The 17,574-nt window shown below is 38.7% G+C and overlaps 1 long non-coding RNA gene across 14 annotated transcripts in view; it reads left to right on the plus strand.

The window, feature by feature from the left end:
* The window catches only part of LOC110397572, a 190,591-nt gene extending 174,064 nt beyond the window's left edge, over window positions 1–16,527 (plus strand). For 6 of the 14 annotated variants that reach the window (XR_002437859.1, XR_002437848.1, XR_002437850.1 and 3 more), the window contains 2 exons: window positions 311–505; window positions 9,541–16,527. This is a non-coding gene — a long non-coding RNA (uncharacterized LOC110397572). Of the gene's footprint in view, window positions 1–310; window positions 506–3,220; window positions 3,294–9,540 lie in introns of all 14 variants that reach the window. The other 8 variants (XR_002437856.1, XR_002437860.1, XR_002437849.1 and 5 more) reach the window with 8 other exon arrangements.

Here is a 17,574-nt window from a genome sequence, read left to right on the forward strand (position 1 = left end):
TTAGCCATCTCCAAAACTTCACAAAAAGCCAGCACTATAACAAGAAGAGACAACTTCCACCATCATTCTGATCCCAGTAAAACAAGCCACAGGTATGACCAGCACAAGACCTGGTAGAGTTGAGCAGGAGGAAGTTCTTCTTTCCCTCACAGCTGATTCAGTGTGAATTACTCCATTCCACACTTCCACTTCCTCTCTCTTAATTCTCCTCCCCTATCTCCTTACTATCTTCCCTCTGCTCTTTCTTCGTTTTTCATTCACCATCTCAATTTCATTTCACCATTTTGTTGTCTCACTTCATATTCCTAAGGCGCTGCCATACTGTGGTAACGATCACACTGAAATGAGGCCAGTGGTGAACTGCAGATGAGGAACTTGTGCTCTGGGCACTGCCATATTGTTCACAGACATTCTGCTCCTAGCGGGAAAGATCCATCTATTCATCCATTGCAATGGATTTGTTCCTTCCCTCACTCCCACTCTGCTTTACCAAAGTAAACTTCAGGTACGTTTGACATTTATTTAAAAACAATACATTCTCTTAGCAATGTCTAATAGGTCAAACAAATCAATCTCCATGCCATTTGTTTATTCCTCCACACTGATTTCAGACAGATGTATATAAAATCAGTGTAGTTTAAAATGTAGAGGTTCACTGTACTTCAGCTCAATATGGTTTAATAGTTGTTGACAGAAACAGATAGATAGCTAAGTTGATAACAGCCTTGATGGCCAGCACTGGGTTTGGGACTACTGGTTACCCAGAAAGGCTGAGGAGTCTCTTTCTCCGGAGATATTCAAAAGCCAGCTGGACACAATCCTGGCTAATGTGCTCTTCCTGCACTGAGTAGGGAAGTTAGACCAGATGACCTCTAGAGGTTCCTTCCAACCTCAGACATTGTGATTTTGTGAGTGGAATCATCCAGCATCTGTTGTAGGTACTGCCTTCAGGGGAACTCCTAATATACTCAAAGCTATGCATACAAGTATTTCCTGAGTCAAAGGCACAGTTATTAAACATAATGTGAGGAAATATTCTTAAAAAATGAAGAAAGTAAAATTAATATGAACCTATTATGGTCATTTTTTATGCAATGGTAAGGATATTATTTTGTAGTCTCCTACATTGCAGCCGATTTTTGGATTTAATGTCACTTCATTATTTGTTATTTTTGAAAATGGTTAAGTTAATCTGTCAATATAAATCATGATACAATATGTGAAGCTTTGTCAAGTTTCTGGATAATGAATCTTTGGTGCAGGACGTGATTTTTGAGTACAGAAAAAAATGCTTCTTTCATTGGATTTTCTTTGGTCTGACTTACAAAATGTATTTTAAAAGCCTACAGAGAAAGACGGAAGTATTGGATTCCATATTTCTCCAGTTCCCCAATATCATATCCTCTGCATATTTCATCTTTCCTCCCCCTTGCTCAAGGATACAGTGAGTTGATGCCTCTGCTCTGATTAAAGCAGAGTGTGGATTTCTTTCAAACATGAGTTAGTGATACACAGAATGAGAGTGTATTTAACTTCTTAGAAATACAGCTTGTTTCTGCAATATTCATTGCATACAGGTCAAGAAATCATTTAAATCCTATGGGACTAAAACTTCCCAAGGTACAGAGGTCAAACTGCAGTGGAACTAGGAGATAGCAATTTCTCACAGATGTGCAATTAGAACATCTGTTAGTGTCCTCTACGTCTATTAAGACGTTTATTCTCTTAATTGTAGGCAAAACATAGCTGTTGTATTTTTGTATTTGTTCTAATACGAGGAACTCAGCATCTTATATTCAGCTTAAGCAGAGTAATTAGCCACTGCCATATTTCTAATGGAAGGTATCAAGTCTGGCAGAAGTTTGGATCATAGGTGTGAGTTTGCTACATTTTCTGCCCTAAACTCAGTACAGCAGAGACATCAGTTCACCAAAACATCTTCTTTGTATATGTATGAATCCAATGAGTTTCTGTTTTGTAGCTATAATGAGAAGCTGGTGGGATTTCATATGGCTATTGATCTCAGGAGAGTGAACTAATCTGATGTCTCTTAGACTACAGTCTTGCAAACATGTTACATGTGTGTTTAGCTTCAAGTTTGTGAGTAGCACGCACATTCTCATCAGTAAGTTTGCACCCTGCCAGTGCTTGTATCATACAAAATGAATGAAAAGGTTGTAAAGAAAACTCTGTCCACAATGGTAGATGCGTGGTAAGTGGAGCCAAGGCCTCTGAGTCTATTTCATGCAGAACAAATATTTGCAGGACAAAGGTATTACAAGATGAAGGAAGGAACACCAGACTAAGAGTCCAGAGTCATCTTCAAGCTTCTGTTTACTTATGACAGAAATTTGGCATGCTATTTAAGTTCTCTTTGTTTCAGTTCCTCTGTCTATCTCTGCAAAACCAATTAAGATCCAAAGACAAGTACCAGTTTTTCTAAGTGCTAAACTTGTTATTATTGCTCCTTTGGGGGGAAAAACTCCCTTACTAAAGAGGATTGAGATGCCAGTTGGCACTGATTAAAGCTAAAAACATGCAAACAGCAAATCCATGTGCTATCGTTGACAAATAACTGTAGCCTCTTAAAAGGATGCATAGTCTAACTGGTTTTGAACCAAAAAACATAATTTCCATTGGTGCTCTTGCATTAAGGAAAGTGACATGCTGGCCTGAAGCATTCAAGGCAGGAATAGTTGAAAGCATGCTGATCTTCCTACTTTTGGTACCACCACCCATTTCAGAAGGTACCAGAGTAAGACACTGGTTCATGACAAGGTTTCTATGAAGCATCATCTTCTTCACTTGCCCTATTAAAACATAAGTATTACTTTTCAGCCAATTATTTCCCAAATGCATAATCATTAGAAATGTCAGTAAAATAATAACTGAAGGGTGCTTCCTGTTAAATTTGTTAATAACCACATCCTCTGCTAATAAACACCTAGGCCTTTGGCCTCAAGTTTATTTAGCCCAGGATACGGATATTATTACCTCATTAAGAGGAAACACCCTCAAGATATTATTTAAGTATCTCCAGAAGGAAAAACAGCTGAATGAATGGGATGTTTTGGCCAGCTATTTAAAATTCACTAGGTGAATTTTAAAACATTCTGCTGCAACCAAGGCAATTTTAGAGGTAAATCATCAAAAATTAGATTTACATTACACAAATAATTATTTCTTACATTATAGCATTCAGTTGTCTTCGTATTTATAGGAACAAGCTGAAGGCAGGAGGAAGAAAGATCTTCATTACATTTCCTGGGCACTGAGAATTTATCAGCAGGCTGGTAACTACTGGCTTTTCCATTCTCCTGTCGTTTTTGCTATGCTGGGAAATGTTGGAGACACTGAGCTTTGCCTTCCCCCTTCAGAAAAGGCTGTTTTTAAAGGAAATGTGATGAAACTGCTCTATAGCACTGTCGCTTCAATTCACATGTTCAAACCTCAGCATGCAGTTAAGTTTTTGTAGATCCAAATCTGGGGTTTTAAGCATTATAACATCCTTTCAAATGGAAAACTATTCAAAAAAATTGAATATCTTCAAATAGCACGGCACTGTTTTAGACATCTCTGCAGATGGGCATTCAGTTTTGAAATGAATATTTCTTTACACATTTTTCCCTCTTTTTTTTTTTATTTTTCTTCGCTATGAAACAAGATTAGTTCATAGAGAACTGTATATGCAGTACATATCAATTCAAGATCATGACAATTACTTCAATTGAGCATAGATGTATGTTCAAAAATATGTTTATAAATCCCTTAATAATGACAAGTATCAGAACGGGAATTGAGAGAGGCCTATTTCCCTGCCTGCTGCTTTTGCTGAAGTCAGTGAAACACAATATGGAAAGTCAAACTCACTGTCTCTGACAACATCCTCGCTGGCAAACAGATAAAGCACAGCCCAGACAGGTGGACATGAAGATAGGTGGATGGAAAACTGGCTGAGCTGCTGGGCTTAAAGGGATGCAATCAGCACTACAATATCCAAAGACAAGTCACCAGCAGAAATAAGATGACACGCTAATTTTGTACTTATTTATAAGTATTAAGTCTCAGAGTAATTCTGCACAATATTTGACTCATCCGCAAAGATTGATTCTTCAGCAGAATCAAAGACACTACAGAGGACTCTGTGATGATTCTATGACTCCTGGCAACCATTTTACTTCTTAAATGGCAGGCATGTACAGTGACTCCACAAAGGCTTCACTCAATGAGCAATAATAACAGCCTAAAGTGAAACATCAATAGTGGCATTCATGCAATTATTCATACACTTATTGCCCCTCCATTTTCAACTCAGCTCACTCATAGCTCCGCAACCCAATTACTCATCCCACTTCCTCATCAAGCATTTGGAAAACAGTTAAAATACAAAATGGCAAGGATTCCTTTATGTCATAAGATTGACAGAATAAAGGAAACTGTACGCTAATTTTTTAAAAAATTGGTAATTATTTTTTCTACAGATAAGAATAGGATTATGCTAACAGCTCCAAATTTTTGTGTTTTTTTTTTTAAACATACTTTGTTTATATTCAAGTATCCAAACATGAATTAAATATACAGCTGTCGTCTTGCTGGTAAAGACCGGCACATCATTAAAGAAGAATTTCCATGTAATCACAGAAGCTCCCAAGCTATATAAAGCATGAAAACAGACCCCTAGGCAGAACTCATTCATCAGCAGACTCATACTGTTTTCCTTTCTGATTTTAAATATAAGATAGAAAATATTTCACAAATGCTGGGATTTTGCTTTCCCTTTTCCTGCTCCTCTAATCAAGACTCTAGCACAAACTACCAAAAATCTCAGTCGAAGTCTATTCATTTTTTTCTTTTTTTTTCACCCTTTCCTCATCATTGGGCTTTCTGCAAGCTTTTCAAGGTTTCTGATTTTTTTATGCAGGTGTCAATGAGAAGATGAAAGGATATAAAATACAAGCTTTTGAGTTTTGGATCCCATAATGTTCACAATCTGAAAATCAGAAAATGAAGTTTGACTACTATTTTTTCTTTTTTTCTTTCTTTTTTTTTTTTTTTTTTAACACTGACACTTAAAAATACAACATTAGTGCAGAGGTAAGACTCAAGGACATCTGTTGCGGACTTTGGAGAATGCAGCAGTATTGGAGATGACTGGCCAGTAAGTGGAAGCTGCAAAGGGCAGCCAGGGAAAAAAGTCAGAAAATAGAGCTCATTAATTTGAAACACCCAAGGGATCTCAGGAAGGGAATGGCACAGCCTAAGGAAGGACTAAGAGCTGATGACTGTCCTGGCACACAAAAAACCTTACCAAACTGTCCATTAAAAAGGTGGGGAATGACAGAGGATTTGCAGAGCCAGCCACAAAGAGCTGGTTTTGCAAAAGCAGAGGTTTCTGTGCTGGGAGAGAAATTGACAACACTCCGACCTCTAAGCTCTTCCTGACTTACTCATCAGTGTTTATGGCATTAAGGACTTGACAGCGGCTTTCATAGACCACATTACCCTCTTACTAAATATTTTCCTCCAGAACTTCACAGCCAGGTTTTGTAAACAGCGACCCCGTCATCCACAGATAGAATATGAGCACAGGCAAAGAATATTTGGGAAAAGCCACTTTAGAAGAGAGGTTCTGCACAAATGGAAGTGGTGAACAGAGAATGGTGAACAAAGTAAAAAATGCCATTTTGAGAAAAGTAGAGAAATGTGGTTTGGAAAATGTCAGTTCCCTTCAAAATAGAAATTGTTTCTTTTTCTTTCCACAGCACCTTCCTCGTCAGCACCTGACCTTCTTTCTCCTCCACCCTCAAAAAAGGACAATAATTTCAATTTGATTTCAATGCCTTAATTGTGTACTAATACAAATACAGTAATTTTAAAATAAAAAACTGATCTGTTTTTGAAAATGAAAGGTTTAGGGTGGATTAGTCACATCGTTAGCTTTCCTAACATAAAATGCTTAAACATATTACTATTTATATGAAAAAAGGAGGCCTTTTAGTGAGAAAGTCTCGTCAGAGTACATCCATGTCATATCAGCTGTTAGGAAATGATGCCACTGCTGTTATGAGATATTCATTCTTTTTAATAGGATTAATATGAACTTACCAGTCAGTTACCATTCTTAAAAGGCAACGTTTTTATTTTGTAAGGCCATGACTTTATTTTTAGCTACTTATAACGTTCATTTACAGAGCGTGATGACATTACCCAACATGAATTTTAGATGGATGTCAGCACAGTCTCTCAGGGTGGAATTACCCCTAAAAAGTGTCCAAGACCACGTCAGGCAAGATCACCTGCTTGTGAAAGCTGTTTTCTAGGATGTCTTAACACATCATGTCTCTCCTACAGAGACAGGACTACCACAAGGGATATGAAGCACTGCGGATTACAACTGTTCTGCTTATTGCTCTAGGTTGCTAAATTATTTTAAACTTGACAGCTGTCCTGAAGATACTGCAGCATTTCTGCAGATGTTTCAATGAGAAGCAGAATGCAGAGGATCTGCCTGCCTGCACGCTGGCGTGCAGGATGAGGCACACATATCAGCCACAGCTCAGAAATCAGCATTTTGATTATGTGAAGTACTTTTTGCCTTCATTTTCAGTTTCTAAACTTGTTATGATTCAACAGAGTGAAGTCGGACAATGCAAAGGGAAGCCAAAACAACCCTCTTTATTGACTGGCAACCTTCTGCCAGAGGACGTTGTTATAATTGCAGGGTAACTTTGATGCAATTGCTCCGCAGTTATCACATATATTACATACACACATATCCAAAAAAGATAGAAAGAGGCATCACCTCAGGCTCTCAATAGGACAAGAGGTAATGGCCTTAAATTGCACCAGGGGAGGTTCAGGTTGGATATTAGGAAAAATTTCTTCTCAGAAAGGGTGGTGATGCACTGGAACAGGCTGCCCAGGGAGGTGGTAGTGCCACTGCCCCCAGGGGTGTTCAAGAAATATGGAGGTGTGGCACTGAGAGACATAGTTTAGTGGGTAATATTGGTGGTAGGTGGACAGCTGGACTAGATGATCTTAGAGGTCTTTTCCAACCTTAATGATTCTGTGATTCTTCTTAAAATTACACAATTCATTGTTAATTTGGGCGTAGGCTCCTCTGGAAGTAAAAGAGATTGGGAAAGGAGCAAAAAAACCCTTCAAAACTAGAAGAGAAAACCACCCGAGCGCACTAAAACTCTGAACTTGGAATTCATAAGGCAGATGTAAGTGAGCCCCAGAGGGCAAACCTAATCACTAGGATTCTCAAAATTCCCTGTCTGCCATTTCTTTCTCTTTGGGGCTTGCTTACCTTCCTGTATTCAAGTCAGTCAAGAGGTTGGGTAGGTTTTTTTTATTTTCAGTAAAAAAACAACTGGCAAAATGCAGATCATTCTGTAAGGGACCCTTTTAAGATCTGGAGTACTGTGTCCAGGCCCCCAGAACAAGAAGGATGTGAAGCTGTTGGAACGGGTTCAAAAGAGGGTCAACAAAGATTATCAGAGGGCTGGAGCACCTCTCTTATGGAAAAAAGTTGAGGGATTTGGCCTTGTTTAGCTTGGAGAAGAGAATGCTCAGAGAAGACTTCATCATGGACTTCCAGTAGTTAAAGGGAGCTTACATGCAGAGGGTAATGGACTTTTTACACAGTCAGATGATAGGACAAGGAGGAATGGTTTTAAACTAAAAGAGGGAAGATTGAGGTTAGATGTTAGGAAGACATTTTTTTACTCAGAGGGCAGTGAGGCACTGGCACAGACTGCCGGGAGTGATTGTGGATGCCTCGTTCCTGGAGACGTTCGAGGCCAGGTTGGATAGAGCCCAGGCAGCCTGATCTGGTGGGTGGCAACCTGCCAACAGCAAGGGGTTTGAACAAGATGATCTTTAAAGTTCCTTCCAACCTAAGCCATTCTGTGGGTAGAAAGAGCCACATCCTGTCCCTCCCTCTATTAGTCTATTAAATTAGACTTTCAGATAGTGAGCTGATGCTTTCTGCCTCAAAAAATGCAAAATAACCCAACAATGTTTCCCATTAATTTCCCCATGTTCCCATGTTTTGAAGGCTCACAAGGAATGAGCTCGGTGCTGCTGACACCCCAGCAGACTAAGCTTCCAGTTGGGCAGTGGGGCAGGAGCCAGGCATGCAGAGCATCTCAGGGCACTGCTACCTGCACTCCTTCCTGCTGAGCCTCTGCCAGCAGCCTCCGCCAGCACAGCAGAGCCATGGAGGAACTGAACGGCATGTTTGTAAGCTAAACAGGAAGGGGAGCATGCCAGACACTTACATCACCTGACAGATGTGCTCCTCAAGCATGCAAGTTTATTTAAGGCTTTTTCATGGTTTGTGCTGACCCAAAATCAATAAATGAATAAATAAATAAAAGGGGGAGGGATGGGGGGAGAAAGGAAGGAAGGAAAGAAGGAGACAGAGAATTGGTGTCATGCTCAACATGTTTTGCACCCTGTAAAAGGGAATTAAGTGACTGAAGCTCCCCGCCTCCCTCTCCTTTATGTCTGGAAGTGAGCCCTTCTGAAACACTATAGCTACTGGCTGCACAGCCACACATAATAACATGGTAGCAACACATAAACCTGTCAGTCTTGGATGGAAATAGATGGTTAGGCTGAGGGGGTAAACAGACTAAATCAATTTGAACATGCATGTTAAGGACTGTGAAAGGGCAGAGTTTAGTGCTGCTAGGCTGGAAAACATTTGTCTCTGTCTCGTTGTATTTCCCTGCCATTCAGCGGCATCCACCCACAGGCCTCTCGCTTGGCTCCAGTCGGGCTCCATGGCTGATTAATGGCAGCTGGAGGTGTCCAGTAATTTCCTCACCTTATAATAAACTACAACCCAAAACAGAGGTTCCCCCCAGGCCCACATTTAACATAGCTCTACTTACTAGCAGGAGAAAGCCAATTATCATGTGTCGGCTCACGGCTTGCAGATAATGCAGGTTTAAGTGGCTTTGAGAGGTTACTTAGCTGACTTTGGGCCTATCATCTTCATCTATGGCAGAGTAAACAAGGCTCAGATAATATCTGCATCACTCTTACCAAGGAGTTGTAAAAAAGAAGAAAAAAGGGGGGAAAAAAGTGGGGGGGCATCCTCACAACTGGAATGTAGCCTCCTTTAAAAAATCTTAACAGCAATGTGATCTTAAAAATTGCGTGATTTTCTTTCTCTTATCCGAATCCCAGGGTCACCAACACACACAGTTATAATTTCAGTGGCTGAGGCTTAAGCAATCAGTCTGGCTCACCACTTCCTACCCAAGGGTGCCCAATAAAGCAGTTTATATGAAGAAACATCCTTAACAAGAACTTTTCCAGATTTTGTTAGCAATTAAAGCAGAGCCTTGTTACTGAAGGAGTGGCATGGGTTTGTGCCTCAGTATTAAGAGTACAAAGGCAGTATTGTTTACATGGGCATCATTCTAACTACACAGTATTACCTCTACATTTGTAACAATACCTATCTAATAATCAGCCATCGAATCATGAGACAATTTTTTTTTTCTTTTTCTTAATGTTGCTTAGGTTTGCAACAACTTATCTACTTGATATCTACTTATCTTCTCAACTATCTACTGGACTAACGGGATGGAGGCCTGGCTGTCAACAATTGGTAATGGTATTCAGAGCATGAGATAATCTATTATTCTAATAAGAAACATTTACTTTATGAAAATGTAGTTAAAACCACAGAACTATTCTGTGTACACCCAGTAGACCCCGTGTAGTCCAGGTGTCCCCAAAATGCCGTGCAAGGCATTAGCCAGCATAAGAAGAGTTTCTTTTACCAGTGGCTGATTGCAGTTTCTTTTCCCCAGGATACAATGGTGAAGTTGACAAAACTAACAAGTGGTAATGAGGTATTCTGTATACAGAAGAGCTTGTAACTTCATGTGTTATATATATTTACCTGTTCAGCATCATATTTCACATAAGGAATAGTACTGCCACCAAATTCAGATTTCTACCTTTCATGCAGATAAGTGAAAGAATATTAAATAAGATGTTCAAAGAATACTGGAATAATATTTGGTTTATACTGTCCTGCAAAAAGAAGGAATAAGTCTGAGTATCCCACTGTCTCAGTGCACAGGCTATAGCAAGCAATGGAGATGCCAACATTCTTGCAATAGCACTTCCTTTCTATAGGGACAGGATACACACAATGCCAAAAAAAAGGAAGTAAATGGTGTTCCATATGGTTTGACAGGCCCTGTTAATACCTGCGGTTTTTAATCTCTGTCAAAACGTGAAAATTAAAAAAATGCCTGTGTTTATGTGCACGAGTGTGCTTTTCCACAGGAACAAATCCAATTAGCATGTGGACACTGAGGAAAGATTGTCAGACACAGAGCACTGCTGGCAATGTCTGGTCACACGGGCAACTGCTGGCACTAGGGGTTTAAAAGGTAACATAATGATTTCTTCAAAAGTATTACAACAGCTTGGGAGGAAACCCATTTTCCAGACATCTGTGCAAATGGATTTTCCATTCTCTTCAAAGGTTTTTTTCTATCCCTCCTCTGTCTTCCCTCCCTGAGGCACAGATCATCAGAAAAAAAATTAAAACAATTCTGGATGTTGCTTTTATGCTATCCCATACATAAAAGGCATAATGCCATTTCTGCCATAGAAGTCGCTACATGCAGCTTTGCAGTAAGCTAGAAACTCAGTAAGAAAAAAGTGAACAAATGCATATACAAAAGGCAATACTTTAGGAATTGGTGTTTTGTTGTAATTAAGTAATTAATTTGTTGTAATTAAATTAATTAAGTTGTGTTAGAGAAGCCATTTAATGTAAGGTACTGCTTCTAACCACTAAGTTACAAGCAAGGCTAACTTCAAGCAATGCTTTCTAAAGGGCTGGAAGGAGAGAAGCTTGTTTTATCAAAAAGTGAAACTGATTTTGTCTTTTTTCACTATTGTTCTAAATGCTGAGGCTCAAGTGTACAGACTATATCTCTTCTCAAAGAAGGCTACCTACATAAAATCTCACATTAGTTTTACAATCTCAGAAGCCTATATATGTGGCAGGTCAAGCCTACATATTAGTGATTACAGGACCACACTGGAAATTACACTTCCCATAGCCACATAATTCTGTTTAAAATTTCAAATGTCTTAAATTTAAGGCCATGTGAAATATCAATACTTTCAAATACACACACTGTACATAGCTTATTTTCTAGGCATATTCTAATCTTCCTGGCTGATGAAGAGTCTTTCTCCCGCACCGGACAACAGAAGGTAGGTATAGAAGCAGGTATAACAGATTCCCAAGTATTGCCTCAGAAGCTTAGCAATTTTGCGTGCATTTGCTTCAAGAACAAGCAACCATGACAATTTAACGTCACAGTTAAGCAGCTTCCTAATACAAACTGCAATAGGCCCACTAGGAGAAGTTGCAGAAAGGTCTCATCTCTAACTAGCAAATGAGCTGTATAATTAGCATGAACCATGTAAGAATTGAATCTGATGAGTATTCTGCCATCATCAATATAGACTGATGGTGACTGGTTATTAGCACTTACTGTATTAGGTTTTGCATTACAGAGAAATTAATATTTTTTCTCTGGATATTAATTATACATTTTACATATGGCATTAAAACAAATGCTTTGCTTTCTCCACATCGAGAAGTATTAATAAGTTCTGTACTTTTCTTACAGCATTACACCAAATGAAAACTGATCTGTTCTGTAACTAGGCATACCAGAAGCAAGCTCAGAGAGCGTACAATGCTGCCCAAGAGAAGGATATTTAGGGCTTTGTAGAAGTAAGCTTTCCCATGCCATTTCTGTGTTCACTGTCCTCATTGCTCACAGTCAGCCAAAGAACTCCAAGGTAATCATAGAATCAATCACAGACTCATCTAGGTTGGAAAGACTGTTAGGATCACATAGTCCAGCCATCTACCCATGCCTGTGACCACTCTAGACCATGTCACTCAGCATGACATCTACCCTTTTCTTGAACGCCTTTGGGGATGGTGACTCCAAGTAAGCTGCTGTGCTGCACATCACATACTGATCCATAAAGGGTCAGTCGATGGGGCAAGAATTTCTCATCAGCTGGCAGCCTTCTGGACTGAATGGGCTCTCCATTCCTCAGGAGAAACAACCAGGGAAAAATGGAGAAGATGCCTTAGTTTTCCACCAAAAGGAAACCAAACATAAGCCTAATGCTTGTGTTACAACTACAGAAGGAGGTGAGACCTCAATCCCCTGGTGCGGGTAACTGCAGTTCAGGGCATGTAGCCTTAGTTACTACACTCCCATATCTACAGCCAAGCTAGTTGCCTTAGAAAACTTTCCAGGGTCTATGAAGAGAGATGGTCCTTTTCATTGAGGAATTTTGTTGGGAAACACAGAATTTCTTCCTCCTGTCAATTTGTAGAAGCTATTATCATGGATTTGCATTTATTTTTTTTTACAGCACATGTACTGCTGAGACCCTTGGGGTGAGCTTTGTGATCAATAATAGTCCATCTATTTAAAAGATGAAAAGTGATAGAGAAAATGAGATTTATAGAGGTTATCCAGTATTTCAACAGCCTACAGGGTGATAGAGAGAGCAAAAATGCAGCAGAGCTTACATGCTGTGCCAAAGTGACTAGTGAATCTGAGATATTAACAATGATATTTCTTGTTATCAGTGATATTCTGAAAAAAAATATAAAGGCTCTACTTTTATTCTATAGATGGTTAGACCTCAGTGAATACTTGGAACACATTGGAGGAAAGGTGTATGTTGTTGTAGAGAAAAACGAGCCATTTGATTCTTTTTCTTTCAAGACGTATACCAGTAAAAGTATTCAGAAAAAAAAACTTTGTGTTACTGAAGAAAAACATTACTAAAAAAAAGAAAAAGACTAAAAGCAACTTTTACTCATAAAGTTTCCAGTGTTTTTTTTTTTTACTGCCAGTATTATTTATATGGCTAAAATGCTCGCAAATGTAAAACTCAGCTCTAGAAGTTCTGACCTGTTAATCTTGCAGACAGTGAGACAGCTCTGTAACAGTTAATCTCCACATTAAATTCAAGTCTGATTTACTTTTCTCTCCAACTTCACCTTTTCCTGATTTCATAAAATATCATGTACTTATGGCATTAGAGTCAGATCAGTACAGGACTGTTTTTAGCACAAAACGCAGAGCTAATGACCGCCATCCATATTTATTAGGAGGGACAAGAACATCCAGTGATTTCCTAGACAACAAGGAGCTACCTTACATTACTCATCAGTGCATAAGCAAAGCCAAATTTGAGCATAATCGTACAGGCCATGCAAGTTCTCTCTACAAACAAGAAAAACTTTATGAGTAGAGTTATATTTTCTCTTATGCTATGCTACGTTAGGAAAAAAAAGTGTTTCAGGCACAGAAGTCCTTTTTAAGATCTTGTGAGTTTTCCTTTCCCCCAAATAGGTCTATCCAACTAATAAAATCTGCTTCTCCCTTCTAATCTTTCCTCTCTGATATCCTCTAAACATCCTAGCTATAACAACACTGCACTTTTTTATATATCTTCTGGCTCCCCCTTCTCTACCAAATGAAATACGAGCTGCATGTCTTGCAAAAACTGGTTGTAAAGCTACCTCTGCATCCACATTCAAATCCCCTCTGAACCAACCATGGGGGACTGCTAAAAACATAAGCTGCTGATGTGCTGTGACAGCTGGTCTGCCTCTCCCTGTACGTAGCCTGCTGCTTACAAAAGGCCTGCAGAAACCGGTTTTTCATTATTCGTTTTACTGGTTTCGCATCTAGTCCAACAGGCCTCTGGTTCATGACCCGAGTTCCTAAGTGATATCATTAAACAAATGGTAGTCTGTATGCTGCCTGGGCAATCTCTGTGTGGACTGCATCTCGTGTTATTTGCATTTTTATTTTTCTAAGGACAAAATTTTTCGTTTTGAAATAAAGACCTCCCTCCATATCATAAACTTGGATGTTTCCAAAAGAAGGTGTTCGTATAATTGCAAATGACAATGACATGAAAATACAGTTAATTTATATTTTGGGCATGTAATTAACCTCACTTGTAGCACACTCCTTTCTTTTTCAGACTGCACACAGTTACTGGTCAAGAAAACTTCCCCCCCCACTTACAGCAGAGAAGTATATGCACTGTTGTGGAAATTTCCCCCCACAACAGAGCCACTTACTTCAGACTTGCTCTAAAGCCTGCCAGTGTCAACCAGAAATTTCTATCAGCTTTAATACACGTGAGGTTCTCTGACAATTTTAATGGAATTAATGTGGAAGAGATTTTCAGGCTTAGAAAGACTCCTTAGTAAAGAGAGCTGGGAAAAGCTAACGTCTTGGCATTGAGTTGAATCTGCCTTAAAGATGGATGCAAGCCTACATTCGTTAATTTTATGTACCAAGGCTCCAGCTTATAAGCCTGCCTTTGAACCTGGGAGCCTTGCAAAGCTGGCTGCACAGTCAAGGGGCTGAGCTCTTTACCAACCTCCCTAGCTCCTTCAAATGCCTCCCAAAGCCATAATACTACTCCTTCTGTTCCAAGATTACGTGTTCCCATACTAGGGAAGGGGCGAACAAAGTCCGAAAGAAAAGGGAAAGCTGGTCTCCTGTCAGAGCCTCGGCTTATCTCAGCAGCCCCCTATTTTTAACTCGATTGCAAACGATATCTGTGATCAAAGGGCCAGAACCCCCTGGAGGAGCTTAGGCGAACAGCGTGGTGGCCACAATTCTTCCTGATGATTTGTAAGCAGGAAAGGACTTTTGACATGAAAGACAGCTTAAACAGCACAAGAATAGCAATAAACCAGCTGTAAAATGCTTAACATTGCCCTTGAACTAATGCAAATTGTTCCAAACAATTTTCTTTTCTTTTTCTTTCTTCTCTTTTTTCTTTTTTTTCCTTTTCATTTTTTTTTTTTTTTCCTTTTTGCCGTCCCTAGATGCCCTGCTGGGACATTTAAACAGTCACATGCTCACCATACAAAAGCCTATATAAGTGGGGAAATACAGTGTACTAATGTGTTTAGAATAAGGGAACCAAACAAGGGCCACAATTCAGATCTGCTGCCTTCCTTTCTTTTGTTCGAGGAAGTGTTCATTAATGACTAGCTTGTTTTGGATACTGACTGAGCTTCCAGACAGAAATGTTGAAGGGTAATTTATTAGCTTAAAATACTCCATTAAGCAATTGAGGAGATGGTTAACAAAGTAAGTAAAAACGGAATATTCTGAAAGTAAATTAGTTGGGTCACGGAATGTTTTAGGCGCTTAGAAAACAAGAGTATTTACACTAAGAACTTCAGCAATAGTAAATGAAGGTAATAATATATGTTTATAGAAATCATGTTTCAAGGGAGCGCTCTCTACAATAATTTCTCCTCACAACAACTGTACTGCAAGAGTCTTACAGAATCCTTTAAATTCACCTTTAAAAGCATTTCTTTTTTTTCCTCTGCATGGATCTACAGCAGATTTTTTGTTTCAAGCAATAACACATATCCTTATCATTAGCAATTAGTTACAATCTTTTTAAAAACATCCTAAATGGGATAAAATATCACTTTGTATCAGTTAGAAACAGGAAGGATCAATGAGATCATTGCTTCAATTTCCCAAAAATGTTGAGTACTGTGATAGCAGATATATTAGCTTTTACAAAAATATCAGTAATTAGAAGTTGTTTGGTGTGCATGTGTGTTTAATAAATTAAAACTCTCTGGTACATCCATTCTCTTTTATTTCTTTCTGACAAAACTTGTGGCCTTAGAACACCTTTATTTTTCCTCAAAATCTTTTTCATTCCTCTCCACTGTTACTCATGTCACTGTGTGAAATATTCATATTAAGAAATGAAGAAGCATAATGAAAGAAATGGTATTTCAAAGAGCTCTTAAGTAGAGATTTAACTCAGATGGAAGAAAGTGTCGTTTAACAAGACATTTGAAGTCAAACTATGTTAATCTTCAATTTCTCTACTTTCTTATTAATTCAGTTAACTTCAGAACAGCATGGTATGATAACACTACCATTTGAACTCAACAGGTGAGGAGTAGAAAGAGAGCTGTGCATCCATGGTCGTAAATACGAGCCGTTTGTGACCAGCCTAGGACACAACCTTGGGAATTCACGTCCCGGTATATCAAGCCGTAATTCTTCTGATGTCATCTCGGATTTCTCTTATGATGACAAGACATGCACTTGTACTAATTCTGTGCTGAGAATAAGACTTCTTTAGGTCTTATTTCTGGCTATGCTGTAACCAGTCCTTGTCTTATGGTAAGCACTGGGTCTTAAGAGTTAACTAGCATTCTTCAAGCTCCTGAATTCAAACTACAACATAAAGCATTTAAAATGTTTCTGACCCTCAAACATGATGTCAAAGAAATGCAGTTGATTAACATTTTATATTAAGACTCAGAGTCGATATGCTTTAATTGTAATAATCTTCCACTCAATAAAATTACTCTATTGTTCTATTTTATGTAAAATTTCAGTGACTTAAGAAAAGCTTCAAGCATTTTACTGACTTCTGTTCTTACTTTGTTTCATTTTAGATTTTTTTTGTTAGTTTGGATACATTAATAATATTAATAACTATTAAATTTGCAAAGTTTTACAGCACCTTTCCCAGCTAGCAGAGAAAGTAACTGGTCAGCTTCGTTTCTGTTTTCCTTAAGACTAATTTTTTCAAGTGTTAGAGGTTAATAACACTTATTTCATCCATTGCTGGGATCTAATAAAAGCAGTGGGGCATAACATTCTGTAAAACCAGGCAATAGAGGAAATAACACTAATGTTAACCTCTAACATAAATGTAGTGGTAATTACCCCGGTCTACTTTTAAAATGAATGCCTTTTGTAGTCTCCCAAGTGGCGTGGAAAAAAAACCCTCTCTATGTTTAGGCAGCCACCAATTTCCCAGATAATGAGCAATCTACGTTATCCATTTCGGCTTCTCACATACCCTTTTTAAGACATACTTCACAGTAATAGACAAAGATGTCACACGAAGAACAAGCACACTAATGCAGATACAAAAAGAGCAATGAGTGATAGCTACCTCAAATGTACGTATTTAAAACGCAGAGGCAGCTTCCTGCCAAAACATTTTCCTTGCTTTTCCTCTGTCTGAGATTTAAACAAAAATTTACTCCAAATGAATTCACAGTGAAATAATGGAGACAACATCTGCTCGTGACTGCTTAGATATACAGTCTTCATTAATTAAAAATAAAATGCAATTTTATTTTTAAATAAACTTTTAAAAACTCTCTTGTATGACAAGAAATGTGTGGGAATATTCTTTGTCACCTAAAAGTCTCCACTGATCTGAAGGCACAGCCCGGCCTTTGTGTGTTGATACTATATGTCAAAAACAGAATTTCACTTACATTCACAAATATATTCTTGGGATTTATCTTAACTTCCAAAGCTCTTCATGTGGGAGAGGAAAGGCCATGATCACTCCATAGATCGCTACATAGAGGTCAAAGCAATTACACAATACTTTCTACCCTGTGTTTAGGAGCTCAGCACACTACTGTACTGCAGTAGTATCTGTATCACAGGACTA

Source organism: Numida meleagris, chromosome 4, assembly GCF_002078875.1.
Source record: "Numida meleagris isolate 19003 breed g44 Domestic line chromosome 4, NumMel1.0, whole genome shotgun sequence".
In the NCBI taxonomy this organism is placed as follows: Eukaryota; Metazoa; Chordata; class Aves; order Galliformes; family Numididae; genus Numida; species Numida meleagris.